This window comes from Anoplolepis gracilipes, chromosome 1, assembly GCF_047496725.1.
Source record: "Anoplolepis gracilipes chromosome 1, ASM4749672v1, whole genome shotgun sequence".
Classification (NCBI taxonomy): Eukaryota; Metazoa; Arthropoda; class Insecta; order Hymenoptera; family Formicidae; genus Anoplolepis; species Anoplolepis gracilipes.
The window spans coordinates 12,890,848-12,909,255 of record NC_132970.1 but is presented as its reverse complement, the minus strand read 5'-3'; the positions used below and the strand labels follow the sequence as shown (position 1 = coordinate 12,909,255).

Genomic DNA, 18,408 nt, shown 5'->3' with positions numbered 1-18,408 from the left:
ATATAATCCTATCTGCGAGTGATCTAGGATTTTTTTTTTAAACCAAATCCGACAAAAGTTCACTTTCGAGCGTTAGCGCGAATACGCGAGATAACGACATGGATTTGCAGATGCTTCACGCGGATTGGAAAGATCGTCGGAAGATATTAAAAGTGGAAAGCCGCCTGATGCGATTCGCGGAGGTTTGTAACGTATAAAAGGCTTGAGCTATTTATTTCAGTATATTCTCGGCGAGAACGTTAGCAGATTATATTGTTAGACACGAAATGCAATATTCAGCGAAAGCTTTAGGTATACTGGGGTAAACATGAGCGGTCGTGAAGTTAAATTTCGGTCAGAGAAGGATAGTTCAAGCAACGCACACAGTTTGTATTCACGTGTCTGAGTTAGAGAATACTTGCAATTTAGTATTTATCTCAATATATCTCCTTGATATTACAATAGAATATTAATTTATTATCTTCGCTGGCATAAAAATATTTAGATAACAATTTAGATAATTTTTAGCTATTTTTTAAGCAGTTTATATAGATGTAAATTATATATAGAATGAATAACACGTCGATGATTGACACGTGATAAATGCACCTTATTAAAAATAATCATATTTAAATAGTTTGGTTTAAGTAAAATAATACTTGATTTATTTTCTCTGTGAAGTTAATAAATAAAAATATATAAGAAATATTTATTTTAAATGCAATAATTAAAACTATTAATTGAAATAATTTTGAAAGAAATATTAAAAAAATATTTTTACTTGACTTAATATTTGAAATGTTTGAACTTGCATTGTGTGATCATTTTAAGTATTATTTTCCATATTATTTCAAAAAAGCAAACATCTTATTTATTTAGGCTGCGTCCCGAAATTTACTGCCAATACTAAAAATCTAGTATACGTGACGTAAATTAGATTTTTAGCACTGGCAGTGAATATCGGAACGCATCCTTAATGTCAATTCAAAAATATCATTTAATAAAATACAAAAATAGATTTGAAAAATGTAAGTTAAAAAAGAGAATTAAACACAATAAATATAATTTATAAAAAAATATAGTATTTTCAATATCAAGTTTATTGCTCATATAATGAAAGAAATAATTATTTTAATTCATTAATTAGAATTTCACAACAAAAATAATGCATATCTAAACAGATATGTATTTCTAGCTCGAAAAATTAACAAAATTTTTTAAAATAGAATTTAATAGTATTTTAATAGTATTTTAATTGACACACACAAATTTTTATTTCAAATATTATTTTGCTTATCTCTAATAATAATTGATTAACTATAGCAGTCGATTGCCGATATCACTCGAATATCCGAGTATTGTATCGATGAGTTCGAAAAGCTCAAAAAAGATCCAAAGGGAGTCAATGAGAAATTCGAGCCATTTCTTCTGCATCGAGTGTCAGCCAATGAGCCGGATTCGTTCTTTACTTTTTTTTTCTGGTAGTCGTAACGAATATCGTCTGATATCTCATTGGACGATAAAGGGCGCAACAGGAGGCGACGTGAGCGGAAAAAGACAGAGACGGGGGTAGAGCAAAGGGAGTCGGGCGAATGGAAGATGAAGAAAGAGAGGGAGACGGGGGAAAAAAAAAGTTTTTATCCCAGGCGACGACAAAGGACTTTCTCAATCTCGTCTAATCGTGTGCTCGTCTCCCCTTCGTCCTTCCTCCTACCCGTTTGCCGTAGCTACCAACTTCGATTCGTGCTTTGCTTACGCGACCTCCACACTCCTCCTCCGTCATCCTTTCCTTCCGTCCCTTGATTTGGTTCACCCAAGAGCACTCGACCCTTTTACGAGCGAACTTTTCCAGTTTCGACATTTCGTTCTCACCGTTTCTCTTCAACTCTCTACTCTCCCCCCTTTCCTCTCCTCTCCTAAAAAAGCACCATTTGGTATTATTACTAACGTACATTAATTCACTGATAAAGATAGAAACGCGTAAACTGACATAACGTCTCAGCTTGACATAGCTTTCAAAAGTTGGAAGATAATTTGAAAAAATGTTTTTTTTTTTTTCATTTGTCTAGATTACAGAAACCATGCGTAAAAATTGTGATTATTTGATTGTATAATTGGTGAGCAAATTAATATATTGTTGCAATTAGCAATAATCACATTCGTAATACCGAGTGTGAAATTCTTTTATTATTCCTCTGATGCATTCGGCGATTAAATATGAATCCTTATATTAATAATTCCCGACGGTGGTTATTTAAATTTTAATTAATACAACAATGCTGCACAAACTCCAAAATCAGCGCGTATTATTAAACGTATGATATATATGGCCTTTTACATTAATATTTTCAGTCAAATCATGTATACAGTTGCGACATTTCCTTCATCCAGTCACAAAACGTTGAGAGTCGTGATAATTTCCGTCGATGAAGATTTCAATGAAGAAGACACTGAAATCGACAGTATGCCTTGTCGACTATTTCTACCTGAACGCCGAAACTTGTTAACCCTAGAATTCGCTCGTTACGTATGAAGCGTTGGCGTAACTCGAGAGAGAGAGAGAGAGAAGAGAGAGAACGCTTCAGTCTATTCATCCTTGCAGAGCCATCGAGGCAGAAGAGTCTGTGGCACGTCGTTATTCTTGCTAATAGATCGGCGGGAGTAGGTATTGTCCCGACAGTTACTTGAAGGATCTCACCCCGTCGTCATCGCTCCTTCTCTCGTTTTAGCAGCTCGAACGAGCGAGTGATCTCGTTGTCGTTCGCTCTCGAGGAGAATAAATAAAAACAGACCGAAAGAGAGAGCGAGAGCGAGAGAGAAAGTTGGAGAATTGACAAAAGGCAGGATCTTGCGTGCCGCTATCCGGTATCCAGGATGAGCATCGCGCGACAAAGGACGCGCGCGCGGATAGAGAAGAAGCGAAGCATTCGTGAATCGAATTATGCTCGCCTGGTTTGCGCGGATTGGGTCCTCGTCGGTGAAGGGATCCCAAGATCAGTGTTAGGGGCACCAAAGAACCGTCCCGGTTGCTTGAATGAGTTCTGACCTCGGAAGACCGGTGTCGCACACCGGGCCCGCGTAATGGATGCGCGCCCATTGAGAGCGCACGTCAAAACGCGTAACATAATATCGGGGTTCTTACGCGCAAGAGCCCATGCCTAATGGAATTTATTAGAGGAGGTACTTCCCTCCCCTTACCTTTTTTTCGGAACCTCAGGTACGGAACCCGAGAATGGAGCATTCGTAGAATCAAGAGGCTCTCCATCCAGATCGTCAGATTGTCTTCGGATCATTGGACATGTTCTTTCGACACGGAAAGACTAACTGGGACGACCGTATGAGGAAAGAAAACTAAATCTCGATAGCGACTAGTCGCGCATCATGTCGTGACGCAATTCGATTCTATCAAGTGCCTCTCATCATTTTAATCGAATTCCAAGATGGACCTTTATAAGTAGAGTTATTATCAATATTAATCAAGTTGATTTTTTTCAAGATTTTTTATTAAATTGATATTAGGAATATAATTCGATAGCATACATAACGGTAATTATTTTAATTAAACAATAATATGCGAGTATAATTTTATATAATAATAGTTATAATTTTATAGTGTAAATATGAAATTGAAAGAAAAAAAAAAAAAAGAGCAAAAGAGATGATAATATACTAAATAAGATGATTCGCTGTGCACTGTGGATTGCTTAAGTTTTAAATATCTGTTTCCGATAAAAGATATAAATTGTGCTCACGCCACTTTTTTTCGTTGAAAAAATATGACTCGTGTGAAAACGTTCCGGGATAAAATGCCGTATAAAGCAACATCGTAGTAATATCCACAGAGATTTAGGAGGGGAAAAGTGAACAAACGATTCGGGAGCCTGGTCACGTATCAAAGAGCAGAGTGGACGAATTTTAGGGTGCAGGGCGAAGAAAATGAACAAGGGTTAGTCTCGTGTCTGGATTAGCTTTCAGAGCGGAACGAATTAATACTATATCGCACGTTGGATAAAGCTCCGCATATTTCCACGTGCCAGCGGTAATCGTGTGAGAACCACAATCTTTGTATATAGACATTGTACTTTTATAAATCTAGTAATTAAAAAGACGCTTATTTACAGTTCGTATCTTTATATAACCACTTTTCATAATTATATTAAATATATGTGACTATAGAATTTCCTGCAAAGATATTTATCTAAATTGTAAGCATAGAATAAGTTTGACTTGCTTATTTATAGTTCGTGTCTCTATATAATCATTTTTTATAATCATATTAAATTGATGTAATTATTTAGAATTTTTTGCAAAGCTATATATGTAAATTATAACCATAGAATGAGTTTGATCTTTTTGTATAACGAAAAAATTTAAATGTGTGTGAGAGATAAAATTATTTTTTTATTTTAGACATATCTGTAACTAGTAACTTTCTTTTAAAGGAGAAAGATATATATATATATATATATATCATAAGAGCTACATAATCATAAATAGTAAAAAGGTGAGTATTCTCGTTGCAAATATCAATATATAATTCCGATATATGAAGACGCGAATAACTTGCATATAAAAGTATACTGCTATCATTAGCAGTAATTAAATTCATATTTAATAAGTGAGAGTTTGTTTAAGCTTATAACGAGGTTACCGAATCTCTGCACAGTTAAAAATAATTGTTACACACACATATTGTGGTAAAAATAATTATTACTGTATTCACTTTCGAATAAAGTGATTCAATGACAAATTGCTTGAATTAATCCTTGAAACGGCGTATAAAAATAAGAGAAAAAGAAAACAAAAAAATGTTATAAAAATATTATCAAACTGATATACATATATACGCATATATATACATATATATATACACACACACATACTATTTTGGTTTTTCCATCAACTGCATCTCATACAACATTGGATATATGTTGGAGATCCTCCAACTTTCCCAGAGAATCCTAAAGCGGTTGAGTTATCTTGAGTTTATATATATATATATATATAAACTCTATATATATATATATATATATATATATATATATATAGATAGATAGATATACACACACCGCCCGTCTGCTTGTGCTATCCTAGAACTTATGGAAGCCACGCCAGAATTTGTGGAACAACCACTTTACTTAAGGGAATCACTACGTCGCTCTAATATCGGGTAACATTCGCAATTTATCTCAATATCCGGAAGTTTTCACGAAAATTTTCTACCGTGTGTGTGTGTGTGTGTGTGTGTATGTGTGTGTGAGGGAGGGAGGGAGGTGGTGGGTGGTTTGGATGGATGTGGGTGTGTGCATTCGCTGTGCATCCATCTCTGCGCGCGCATTATCAATTTACTATAATTTAATTAAGATATGCAATTTATTATAATTTAATTAAGAATGCTTAATTATACGTGCGATTAGTTTCATTAAAGACGTTGCACAAAATAAAGTATCGTATTCCCAACGTAATCAAAGATCTTCTCTAGATCCGTTGCATGGTCCTTGAAATCATTATCTATTTGTTCGTCTAGTGTCTCGATGCGATCTATTTTATCGTCTTTGCATTATTAATTTGATGGTATATCTTTAATGTAATATATTCCCATTATATCGTCTGTATTTTTCTTGAAAGTATATTTTATTTAAATCAATTGTTCTAATTTATAAAAATAAAATCTAATTTCTTCTAAATAAAGTATATCTTTCTACATCCAATTATAAATATACTCGTACTTTGTTACTTTCTGTCTTCTGACACTGGCCTGCCAATAATCATCACGTAATCTTCGCGTTTCCGTTCTTCAGGAGCGAATCAAGTCGAGCCTCTCGTTTTATCGACGGGTTGGGTGCGCGCGACATCGTCGCATTACGTCTCGTTAGGAGATTTTCGTCGTCGAGTGACCCGAGAGCGAAGGAAAAGCCCTCTCGAGACCCTCTTTCTCGCTTCCTTCTGGCATCAGAGGAAAATCTTGAAAAATGAAGAGGCAGACCAGCCGCGAGGGAAAAGAGGGGAAAAGGCACAGGGTAGGGAGAAACAGTTTTAATTGGAAGTCGGAGGAGACGCGGTGCAAAGGGAGAGATGTAGGGTAGACGGGCGGACGGTAGAGGGTGAAAGGACGGAGGGGATGGATGAAGGGCCGATAGCGGCGGTTCTTTACCCTCGTTCGTTTTACGCTCTATGTGTGAGAGTACCACGTCCCTTATCTTCTCTCTCTCTCTCTCTCTCTCTCTTCCTCTTGTTACATATATTTTTGCGCGTACGTAGATATATATACATTCGGACAGGGTCGGCTAGTGATTTTAAGAGCACCTCGAGTCTCTCGAATGTACATCCTTTTAAATCTTTTTCGTATAAAACTGTGACAATCAAATCTGTACAAATATTTTCAATATATATACGTTATTAATAGCTATATTTCGTTAAATTTCCTGCTTGTAATTATTTTATTCTGTCTCTCGTAATTACTTTTTTAAAATTCTGATACATATATAATATGTATTTTTTTTTATGTACTCTGAGAAAAAAATTAATTGTACATATTGAATTTGTCATTAATTATTTAATTCCCTTAAATTCAACATACAATTAATAATTTAAAACTGAATTTCTTTTACTGCAACTAAATAACTGTTTAATGGAATTAAATAATTTATAAATATTTTATAGATAAATAATTTATGAATATACATATTATTGGCAAATTTAAATTTTTCCGTACAACTAATTGTTTTTCTTAGTAAGATAATTTATACAGCATACACACATATACACATACACACACAAAACCATCATACGCATATAGAACTTTAAAGTCTATTATTTTTCATAGTCTGTTATTATTCAGCAGTAACGCTGTGAAATAATTTTCTACCCCGGCCCTGGACGTCCATATAAGTTCGAATGCACCAACATCTGTAGCATGAAGTCGAGCATCACATCTCTCGGCCTTAAACCGCGCGGAATGGCATGGCGGCGGCGCCGCTCGTTTTTCCTACGAACAAAGTGGAAACTCTACGGAAGAGAGAAACTGCCGAGGAAAGAGAGAAAGAGAGAAGAAAAAAGGGGAGAAAGAGAGAGAAGAAAAAAAAGACTTAATTCGTTTCCTATTAGAATTTACGTGGCTCGAAAATAAAGGCAGCAGGATAGACCGAAAACGAAGTCGGAGAGCGGCGAGAATTCGTGGAACGTTTTCCCGCCGCCAACTCGACCATTGGATTTTTCACGGCACGCCGGTGTCCTGGAAAATCGAAATTAGCTTTTCCACGACGGCCAAGTTCGCGAAAGTTAACAGAGACGAAAGTCGAAATAAATGGTAGTTGATAAAAAAAATAAAAGTAGATATGCTCTTGTCTGCGCGTTCTCTCTTTGAAACGTAGAAACTCTCGTGTGTACCCCGTTCCGAAGAAAAAAATCGCGATGAAAACTCGCCTACAAACGAAATATGACACGCTACAAAAAGCACGCGAACACACATGAACTAATAACGCGCTTGCCGCGCGTATATATTTGCAGCTGCGAATTAGGAAAACTGAAATTAGGAAAGCTCGTTAGCAGCGCGGCAAAACTATGGCGCGCGTTCTCTCTAATGGAATTATATATACATATATCTATTTTAATTTCGTGTGAATTTAAATCGAGTTATAATACGTTCTCTCATCGGACCGTAATAACTACGCCGACATCCAGCACGGGCGAGTCTGTGAAACATATAATTCACTTCGACCAAACGCACTATTGCATTTAAGCTGGTGCCTCATATGACACATGGTCCGGAAAATTTTCCGCGTGTCTCGGCGAAAACTATTACGCACGTACGCATAACGTGTGTAGTCGCATTAAGTGCGATATATCTGGACGGATCTCTTTTTCGCCGGTGAAAAGAGTTACGCTGAAAACTTTTCACGTTCGGCGAGAATAAGAGGGGGCTCCGGCGAGAAAATGGGGCGGCTTAATTCGTTTCCCATTAGAATTTATGTGCCGTGCACGCGCCGCGCGCACGGTGGTGGAAAAGCCACCGCGCGAGAATGGCTAGTATGTATAGTCGCTCCTTTTTTTTTCTCTTTACGACCCGACACGGCGTGTCTGGTATGTTCGAGTGGACCTCCGCGAAGCGCGCGCACACACCTCGATACGACACCCTCGACGATTCTTTCCTTCGGACCGATGGAAAGGTTGAGCCGAGCGTCGAGAGGCGAGGTATTTTCCAGACGAAGATCGAAATCAAAGCGTCCGATCGTGTGAACTCGAGCGCACGATCCTTAACTCTCTATACCTTTCGCTTTCATGTAAAGGCTCTCGTAGGATATATCCCTGACATCCCACATAAAAATTGTTATTAGTCAAATGGCGCAGTCTCCTTACTTTCATCTTTCTGGTCCAGTCAAATAATATTTTATATATGTTATATAATATATTCAATATAACTTTTCTTCTGTTTGTTAATAGAACTGTAATAAAGTTTTAGAACTTAAACTTTGTATACAATAGTTTAAAATTTAACGAAGAATCTTCAATCAAATAGTTTTTTAATTTCTTTAATTACTTTCATTTTACAAAATAAAATCAAATTGGCAATCGCATTAAATTTTTTCTCAAAATATGCATTAATATATGTAATAATAAATATTATCATAAATATTATGAATAACATCATATTAATTTTATATTTATATTATTAATGTAAAAATACATATAATAAGTGATGTTAGTAGTTTCGAATGATAACAATATTTTTTTTATTTGCTCATGTGAAAGGTTCCTCATTCTCATGGGAGAGTATCTATCGAGAACATCGGTCGAGTATATGAAGTGTTCGCGGGCAAAATGCGGGATGTCAGAAATTGAGGCCGATATAATTGGTACCCTGTTTTCGGCGGACTACATTGGCGAACCGAACATGCGGAAAACATTGTATACGTTCACACGAGCGATCGCTGGACAGGTCGTGTATCGTACGACCGGTTTCGTGTCCCTTCACGCCAATTAAGGAGACACAACACGTGCATGCGTTGAAACTTTGAATTTTTCAAATACCTATTTTTCTCTCTCTCCCTCTCTTTCTTTCTCCCGATAGTTTCCGGGATTAATTTACATTTCTCTCGTTACGCATATTTCGATCCAAATTACAAACGCCTTTGAATTGAAGATGAAACTCGTTCTTCCAATCGAAAATTGTTACGTTACAATTATTTAGAGCAGTTTGATTTTTTTATACTCTTTCGTTTAGTTTCTACTATTTTAATCATTCTTAACAATGATAAATGTTTCCGGTCGGGAATGCGCAACGGTCTGCAATTTCAAAGTTCCAAACACATCGGACGGCGAAGAAAGTCGCTTGTAAAATTGCTGTAATTTGGCGGCGAAAAGAAACGCATCGGAGCGAAACAACCGCTAACACCCCGGTCGCTGTAAGCCGTTCCCATCGGCAAACTTTTGCGGTCGAGAGTCGGCGAGCTTGTACCTCGCCCACGTGTCCGCATTGCCCGGCCATTATCGCCGATCGATGATCGTAATACCAACGATCCCTCGTGGGCGATTCTCCCATCGAGTGTAGACGTCATAATACGCCGAGCGATTCGAAAGCGAGCGACGATTCTCGCTTTATAGCTCGCGCGCCAGGTTACACGGATACCGCGGATAAATTGCCCCCCCTCTCTCCCCCCTGTCGGAGGGCCCAAAGGGCCCTCGCCGATCTAGCGCGCGTGGGTGGCTTTATACGGATCCGCTATCGTCGCGGATCGGTGCCCTTCGTCGTCGGGCGAGTCGAATTATTGTTTCACGAGATGAGTGGTCGGCTCGCAACTGCGGGGCTAAGTATCACCGATATATCGGCTCGACCCACCGTCTCGAGAGAATTGCCGCATCAGTTGGTAATGCGAGGACTATATTACGGGTTTACTGGTTTGATCCGAGATACTCGCTCGCTTTTATTTGCAGACACGAGTAATAAGAATAAGTGAAATATAGGTTTATGTTTTTATTAAATCACAAATTTATATATGTATGTCAAATAATCTATACGCTTGTGTGTTTGTACTCGTAAAATAACGTTTGTTCAACCTACAGGTATACGAAAACTGTACACGTGCAAGCTGATATAAAATGTAATGAAAAATAATCCACTAAAAATAAAATTGTTTCTCGTCGCAACAATCTATATATAAAAGATAACTCGATATCTCACCGATAATATTTGTACTCTTTATTACTTTCCAAACATTGTAAAAGTTCATCGTGAAAACAATAATCTTTCCTTTCGTTTCATAATAATATCGAGATTTAATATCGTAATTGGTTAGCTGATGCAACAGATAAGCTTTGTGAAATTAATTAATATAAACAACCGCGGGTGCAAATCCGATATCTCGGCAGCAGCTTCCAGGCATTTCACACTATCGTTGAATCTGCAGGCAAGCCGAACAGTAGAGACATGACTCTTAATAGTTACGTCGAGAGTTTTGCGTAATCAGGAGCAACGTGCACAGATCGGTTTTCGAAGGGAAATCGTTGGCGCGCGCCGGCTGCAACGGTTATTTATCAAACGGCCATTTAATAGAGCTCCACTGTTTTATCGTTTATCGTAATAGCGTCGACCGTAAAACGATGCTAACGATTACCCATGTATCTCGCGAGCGTAGATCGACGAACCTATGTATTCCCCGCGTTACATTATCCCCGGCTGTTTACGATCGACACAGGCAATTGGAAATCTACGATCTGTACATGAATTAACGAACCTTACCTATGTCTTATCGCGAGCGAGAGAGAGAGAGAGAGAGAGAGAGAGAGAGAGACGAAGGAGTGTGTAATTAATTAGCACTAACGAACGGACGCGCGTGGGCGTTAACCGGTCTTTTTGACATCGTTGTCCGTTAATCGGTGCAATTAACAGTCGATAGAAATCGCCTTCTAGGCGATCGCGTTTCTCGTTCGATCGCTCTTGTCCAATGGCATGCGAGACTATCTATATATCGGCTTCTACGATCTACGTCCTACGAACCTAATACTATCTATCTCGCGAGTGAACGCGTTCCCTTTACGGTGATATAGGATCCGAAGAACGCGGTCCGACTATTAATTACAGGCTGCGGAGGAGGCGAAGTCGTTAGTACACCTACGTAAAGAAAGGAGTGATTTAGGACGCGCCGATTCCTCCTCTCGACATCCCCCTTTTACCTCGTTGGAAACTTTCGAATCCTCGGATTTCTCGCGGTGCACGTACCTAATGAATAGAACCGCGCTCATAGCAGGCGTCGATAGGTCGATAGATCTCGCCGGAACTCGCCTGGTATATCTGCCAACGACGTCCGCAACGTGATCATCTGTTATGTCCGCTGTACGATGTAGATTTATTTCTACGCCAAATTACGTTACGGAATCACGGGTCTTCTCTCTCTCTCTCTCTCTCTGAATTATAAGTAGACGAAGAAAGATTCTTTTCAACATTTCTAGACACAAAAGAGAAATTTTTATTTATAAAAATTATAAACATCAATTCTCGATTGTTATTTTTATGTAAAACTTGAATTGTGAATTTAAATTGTCGATATTACGTCGAAATCCTTTCGATAACTTCCAAGGTTAACTTGTTTTTTTTTTCTTATGAAGCAGCGAAAGGGGTCGTAAAACGTTTATCGGATTCTCATCTCGGAATTTCGCGCGAGAAGAAGCTTGAAATCGTCGCGATAATGTGTTGTACCGACGTGCGAAATTTAATGCCAATATACGTGCGACGTTTGCATGTATTAGCCCCCCCCTCCCCCCCTTATGATATTTTCGCAATCTCCCATGTCGCGCCGTTCCTTCTTACGTCTGTAATCGCGCGAAAGGAAATGATTTCTTTAGAGAAATACGCTTGAAATACCATATACGGTTCTCTCTCTGTCTCTCGGATCGGTTAAGGCACACGGGGCGCCGAAATAAATCCGCAAAGCCGTGGTTAAAATCGATGCCGCGCGGCCGTTTGGCGAGGATAGAGCGAGGCAAGGTAGATGGGTTGCCGTCAGGGAGGAAAAGGGAAGAAGGAAGGAACCGGGTAAGGGGAGCAGGGTAAGAGGAGGGTAGAACGGCAGGGTAGGTAGGTAGGTAGAAAGGGTAAGGAGATCCGGGAGGACGGCGGACGATGCGGGCGAGGAGAGGCAGCAAAAAGAGAGAGAGAGAGAGGGGGGGGGGAGGGAGAGACGGGGATTCTGCGTTTGGCAGCTCGTGGATATTGGAAGGAGGCCCGTCTCGACGAGAGGAGGTCGTAGAAGACGATCCTGGGGATCGTCGTTCGTCCCCAGGACCCAGTCGTCCTTATGCCACTGAGATTCCCCGCCGCTCCGTTGAACTTTTGCTCGAGCAATCACATTTCCCGAAGCGACTCTCGCGAGCGAACGGATAACCGATACTCGTAGCCGTGCGCTATTAATAAGAGTCGAGATTTTGTTAAATCGGCAGGAACGCTTCTCTCTCTCTCTCTCTCTCTTTTTGCTGTACCGTGCAAGCTGTCGAAGAAAGCTTTATCACGCTTCGCCAGAAAGATATATTTTTTTTATCCTTCAAATAATCGATTCTACAACATTCTACATTGAGATTTAATATGTAACTTTTTTATATTTTTAATTGATCTATATGTTTTTAGAATTAAAATATATAATCACTGATAATCCTGTAATATGTTAATTAATTCTTTCTCAAATATTGAATGTAAATGTTTGCGTTCAGAATACGCAAACAAGATAATCATGATAAACTATTTTAATAAGACTGTAAACAAGATTCTCTCTCTCTCTCTCTCTCTCTCTCTCTCTCTCTATTCGGCAACGCGGTGCCCATGGACCAATGGGATACCAATTTCACGACCAAAAGTGTCGAGTTCGTCTCGTACTAAGGAAACCACTAAATTAGTTGCCCAGTGGTCGAGGCACTCTAGGAATACCAAAGTTGCAAGTTTGCGATGCAGGATAGCTTCATGGGGTGCAAGATTGCTCAATTTCGAGTGCGGCATCCGCCGAGGCGTATGTATTAAAGTTTGGCCGGGCACGGTACGATGCGTTTTACGGTTCAGTCGAAATGACTTCCTCCACTATCCGAGGAAAATGGCAGTTTCGTCGATGCGGAGGAACAAGATGCGGAGTAAGCAAACAAACTGAGTAGGTTGCGCTAAGAAATATATATATTGTGTACGCGTCTTATTTATATACGTCATATTGTGTGTATACGCGCGTTATATATTATATATATATATGTATGTATATGGCATATGGCTGTTATATGTGATTTTATATATACATATGTATATGTTAAAGCAAAATTAATTTTGTAGATAATAATCGTTACACACATTATCGATGTATATTTTTGTAAAATAACGCACGATCTGCGGAATGGAATGCTAAATTATATTTTTTTTTCGAAATAGATAGGATGGCTCGTATGAATTCCGCGAAGTTTTTCATTTTCATAAATTGAGAAAATAGATATCAGCTCAGCTCGTATAAATTCCACGAAGTTTTCCATTTTCATAAATTGGGATTTTCCAGTGGCTCTCCCAGCATATTTCTAAGCGCGGAACAGAACAAGTTAACTTTTACTGATGATATATATTACGATGATATAACTAATGATGCTCTTCATAATCATTATTTCAGTCTATTAGAGAGAAAAATGCCAGACCTCTATATAAGAAAAATATTATTTTATAATACAATAGTATAATATTATACGCTTTGCAATATATGTATATAGGTTGGTCAAAAAATAAGGTCGTCTTTTTTGCAATAGACGACGTTTTTCAATGCAAAGTAGTGTTCCTGTGCTATAAATGTATATTCTGAAAATTGACACTTCAAATCTGTGATTTAAAAAATTAGGTTTTGATTAAATATTCTTGAATTAAAAATGAGCAAGAAAGTATATTTTCGCAATTAAGCTTTTTTATTTCCGCAAAAGAAAAAATACGATACAAATCGTGGTAGGAAATCTTTTTTATCGTTTGTATTTCCTTTGTGAAAATAAAAAAGCTTGAAAGAATACTTTCTTGTCATTTATTTTCAAAATAAGATTAATTCAATCAAGAGAATTTCATCATCAAGAAAATTTAACTAAATGTAACAATTTTTTTCAAATTACGCGTTGAAGTGTCAGTTTTCAAAATTAAATATATATAGTTTACATTAGAATACTATCTTGTATTGGAAAACACAAAAAAACGTCTATTGAAAAAAAATAACATTATTTTTTGACTGGCCCTGTAGAATAAATAAAATAATTTTTTTATTATTTTATTTGGATTTTTCAGAGAATATGAATTAATATTCATTTTTTATTTTTAGATCTTATTTTTATAAGATCACTTAAGTTGAAATGTTAATTTGAGATGTTAAGTTGAAATTAAAATCTAATTAAAAATTTTTTAATGTAAATGTATATATGTATATATTAACGATGCTAATATTATATTGTGACTATTCTTAATCATTTCTTGTTGGAAAAAATGCAAGCGCGAGATCTCATCGATCCGTGGCATGTTCGCTTGAACCCGTCCAATTCTTAGAAATCTAAACGACATGAGTGCTTCGATCATCCTGAAGAGTTCAAGTTCGCGGTGTCGCACGATAGGACGAGACCGCGAGATTATTCAATTTCGCATCCACATCGCAGCATCAAAGTTTTGCGGCGGCCTTACTCGATGAAGCATCGAGAAAAGAGAAAAAACGAGATAGAAAGGAAGAGAGAGATGGAGAGGAGAGGAAGAATCGTTCCTCTTCTTTCATCTAACGATAATGACACTGGCGGCAGATCGACTTTATCGATCCGAGGGACGGTAATTGCTTGTTGGCTCTCTCGTCCTTCTACCCAAGGACCTTGGATCTCTCGCGCGTATACAGAGGAAGGGCGGCGCCTTTATCCCGACGTGAACTTTGCCAGCAATTAGACTGCGTAGCAGCGAACCGGACCGTCTTGTAGCGATCGTTGGGTAGACGAGTAACCGATAACCACGCACGTGCCTCTAACGAGGAATCGAAGCTGCCTTGCCGTACCGTTGTCGAGAGAGAGAGAAAGAGAGAGAGAGAGAGAGAGTTGCTGCTACTCGACCGTGGATCTCGTCGCCTTGGATCGTTTCTTCCCTTCGGCCGAGAGGAGGAAGGGAGGAGGGGCAAGAAGGGTAAACCCCGTGTGCACCACCTTACACCATCGCCGCTCTCGCGCGCTTGTTATTACGAGACGTTAATCTCGACGGAGCAGCCTGCCGCGTAATTCAAGAAGGCCGGCCCCGTCATATAGGTATTTTAGCGCTCGAGGCGGTAATAGGCGCGCGCTCGCTCTCCGGGAAGGTTATTACAAAGGCTCTCTCTCGCTCGCTCTCTCTCTCTCTCTTTCTCTCTCTTTCTCTCCCTCGTACGTTGGTAATTCTGGACATCGTGTTCAACGACTTAATACACGTCGGAAGATCTCAGCGCGATTATAATATAATATTACGGCTAGACGCGTGAAGAGTTTTGTCGTTAATGGGGAGTTTATTATATGTATGTGCGTCATCTCGCCCGCGGATGAAATACAATGCGTGTGTTCGGTGGTGGTTGTTAATTCATTTATTCGAGTGCATTTCTATCTGTATATCCGTTAAAAGCGTAACAGAATTTAAATTGCATATGTATACTTTCAAGATTGATGCTTCTTACGATTTTATAATAAATCTTGGAATAACATATATCTAAAGCTGTATCGAATCTATATGTAGACATTGATAAATAAGCAAAAACGTCGTAAAATTTTTATAAATTACTTTGACAAATCAAACTCCTTAAAAAATGATGTACAACATTTTTGAAACTTGAATTAAAATTAACCTGAGAGTAATATTTTGCATATGTGTATCATTTAGTGTGACGTCTATTATTCAGTTTCAATCATGTTTAATTTATTTAAAAAAAGCTCGTTTTTATAGTCGCGATAAAATTAAAACAAATCCATTTATAATTTTTGTGTTCACATATTTTAATATATACATTTTGCTTCAAATGTTTTCTGAAATTATAAATAAATTTCTGTTTCAAATTTTGTTACGAATTATATAGGTCATTAAAAAAATTGATTTCAATATGTGGATGTGTGTATTAAAATGTACAGCTATATGGAGACCAATCGAAACCTCACTTTTTTCCATTGCAAAATAATTACGTTCAGAATAATAAGTTTAGTTTGAAAACCGGAAAATAATATAAAAAAATAGAATATATATATATATATATATATATATATATATATATATATAAAAGAAAGATAGATCACGTTACATAATTAAAAAGTGTAATAAAATGCTAATTTTTTTTTACATGTCCCAGAAAGTCCACTCCAAATTTTAAGTTAAAGTAACTGATCGTGTGTTACTTACTGGAAAAGTTAAGTAATTAATAGAGACACAAAATTTTACATTTATTTTTGTTACTGTAACTTTAAGTAAAAAAGTGACTTAGATGTAAACATAACATAAATTAATTGAAACCTATTAAAAAAAAGTAGTTACAATAATTGATAAGAAATTTACATAGAACAATTTAAATTTTACTTGAAAGACATACACAAAGTGTTAAATTATAAAGTTGACATAAATGTAACACATAAAAATTGTACCGTTGTACCCGTTTAAAATTCCATTGAAAAATCGACAATCGTAAATTTAGGTTCGTCTTATTTTCGTCGGCGTAACAAAAGTTCGCGATAGGCGGAACACACCGTAAAATTCGCGCAGTACGCCGGAAACCGGAAGCGACATGGGTACGAAGGGGTTGGAGGCGCCCTTTGGTCGTCGTTTCGAAAGATCGTTACGGTGCATTCAGGAATGCAGCGCGGACTGGTACACTTTGGTGGAGGGGCAACTCGGCAGTCGCGCCTCGAAACTTGAAAATAGTTAAAGTGAATAACTTTAATGTGCGTCGCACGAGTAAGGGCGTCGAGAAAGCAAATCGGTCACGTTCGCACGAATCGAACGCATTATGGCGGATAAGGCAATCATTGCAGATTTAACGTGCACAGATTCGAGGACCGCTCGAAACCAATTAATTTTCCGCACTTTCTTTTTCGACATCGTTAAATTCGCTCTCGAAAATCGTCTATTTTTTTTTCCCGGTTCTGAGGTAAAATTGCTTCGTAACAATTACTTTTGCTTCAAATGCCACAAGTTTTGCGCAAAAGTTAGCATTCAGAATAATAGCGATGAAAAAAAAAATTATTTTAGTGTTTTCAGCCATGAAAATTTATCTTGATTTGAATATAGAGTTCTTGGGAAATCGAAAAAGATTACTTTCTTCATTATCATCATCACGAATGTCTTATCTATTGCTCATAAAGAAGATTCATTTTCCTTCGAACAAAGGATGTAAGATACATATATCATGTTCTATATTTTACTTCTCAAACTACCCATCTATCAAAATTTATTCTTTGACTTGACTAAATCTGACAGCAATCATAGTAATTTTTTCCAGAATTACATTTTTTATCGATCAAAGTTGCATATAATAATAGAGAATCCATCTCTCCATTTCATCGAGAAGAGAATATATACCAGAGATAAGTTTCACCAATCTTTTCTGAAAGTATTCGATAAGTGAAGTTGAAAATAGCACGGAAAAAGAATCTATGACTTCGTATTTCGACGTCAAGCTTGCACCTGGTGGAATCGATCAGCCTCGAGAGATCAGGCGAATCTGCAGCAGGGCGGGGTGAGAGCTCGAGATTCAACATTTTTGTTGACACCTATATCTCGTTCTATATCAAGCTCTCTACCGAGGCGCTAACTAAACCCGTTTCATTCAATTACCAACGAATCGCAGCAGCTGCGTCGCGAGTATCAGTGGCTTCAACGACGATGACGACGACGACGACGACGACGACGACGCGCGCGCTGTTCGACCACCATGCAACGTCTTATTATGTAAATTTAATGATGTCGCCGATGCGATGCATGCGCTCTCGTGCCCTCTCACGGTCGCGCCAGCGGGTTCGTGCGAAGGTACCTTAAGGTTTCTACCGGGGGAACACCTGATAAACCGCGCGACATTTGGAAATGTCAGAGTGATAAATACGGTTTCTGCGTGGTGGTAATGCAACCGCTCCCTCGCTCACTCTCGTCGACCCCTTCTTCCCTCGTATGTCTCACGTGCGTTGTCGTTCTTCCGCGGCTTTCTTCCCTGAGTAACCCGGCCCTCCCCTTTCCCTCTGCGTCTTCGCTCCCCCTCCCTCCTGCTTTCACGGTGAAAGTGTTGCGCCCGCGGGCGATCGATTCGCACCGGGGATGAAGGTTTTATCGCGACTCGAACGTTATCGCGAAGTCGGAAACGAGTCTGTGGCGGATTCTCCCAGCTTTCCATCGCGAAGAATAGAGATACTAAGTCACAGCTGATTCGCTACTGTCAGTCAATCACACTTTTATTTGAGCAGATGTAA

At 38.3% G+C, this 18,408-nt stretch overlaps 1 protein-coding gene across 14 annotated transcripts in view; it reads right to left on the bottom strand.

Moving 5' to 3' along the window:
• Ten-m (teneurin transmembrane protein Ten-m) overlaps positions 1–18,408 on the bottom strand; it is a 575,864-nt gene that overhangs the window by 32,357 nt on the left and 525,099 nt on the right. The window lies entirely within an intron of this gene.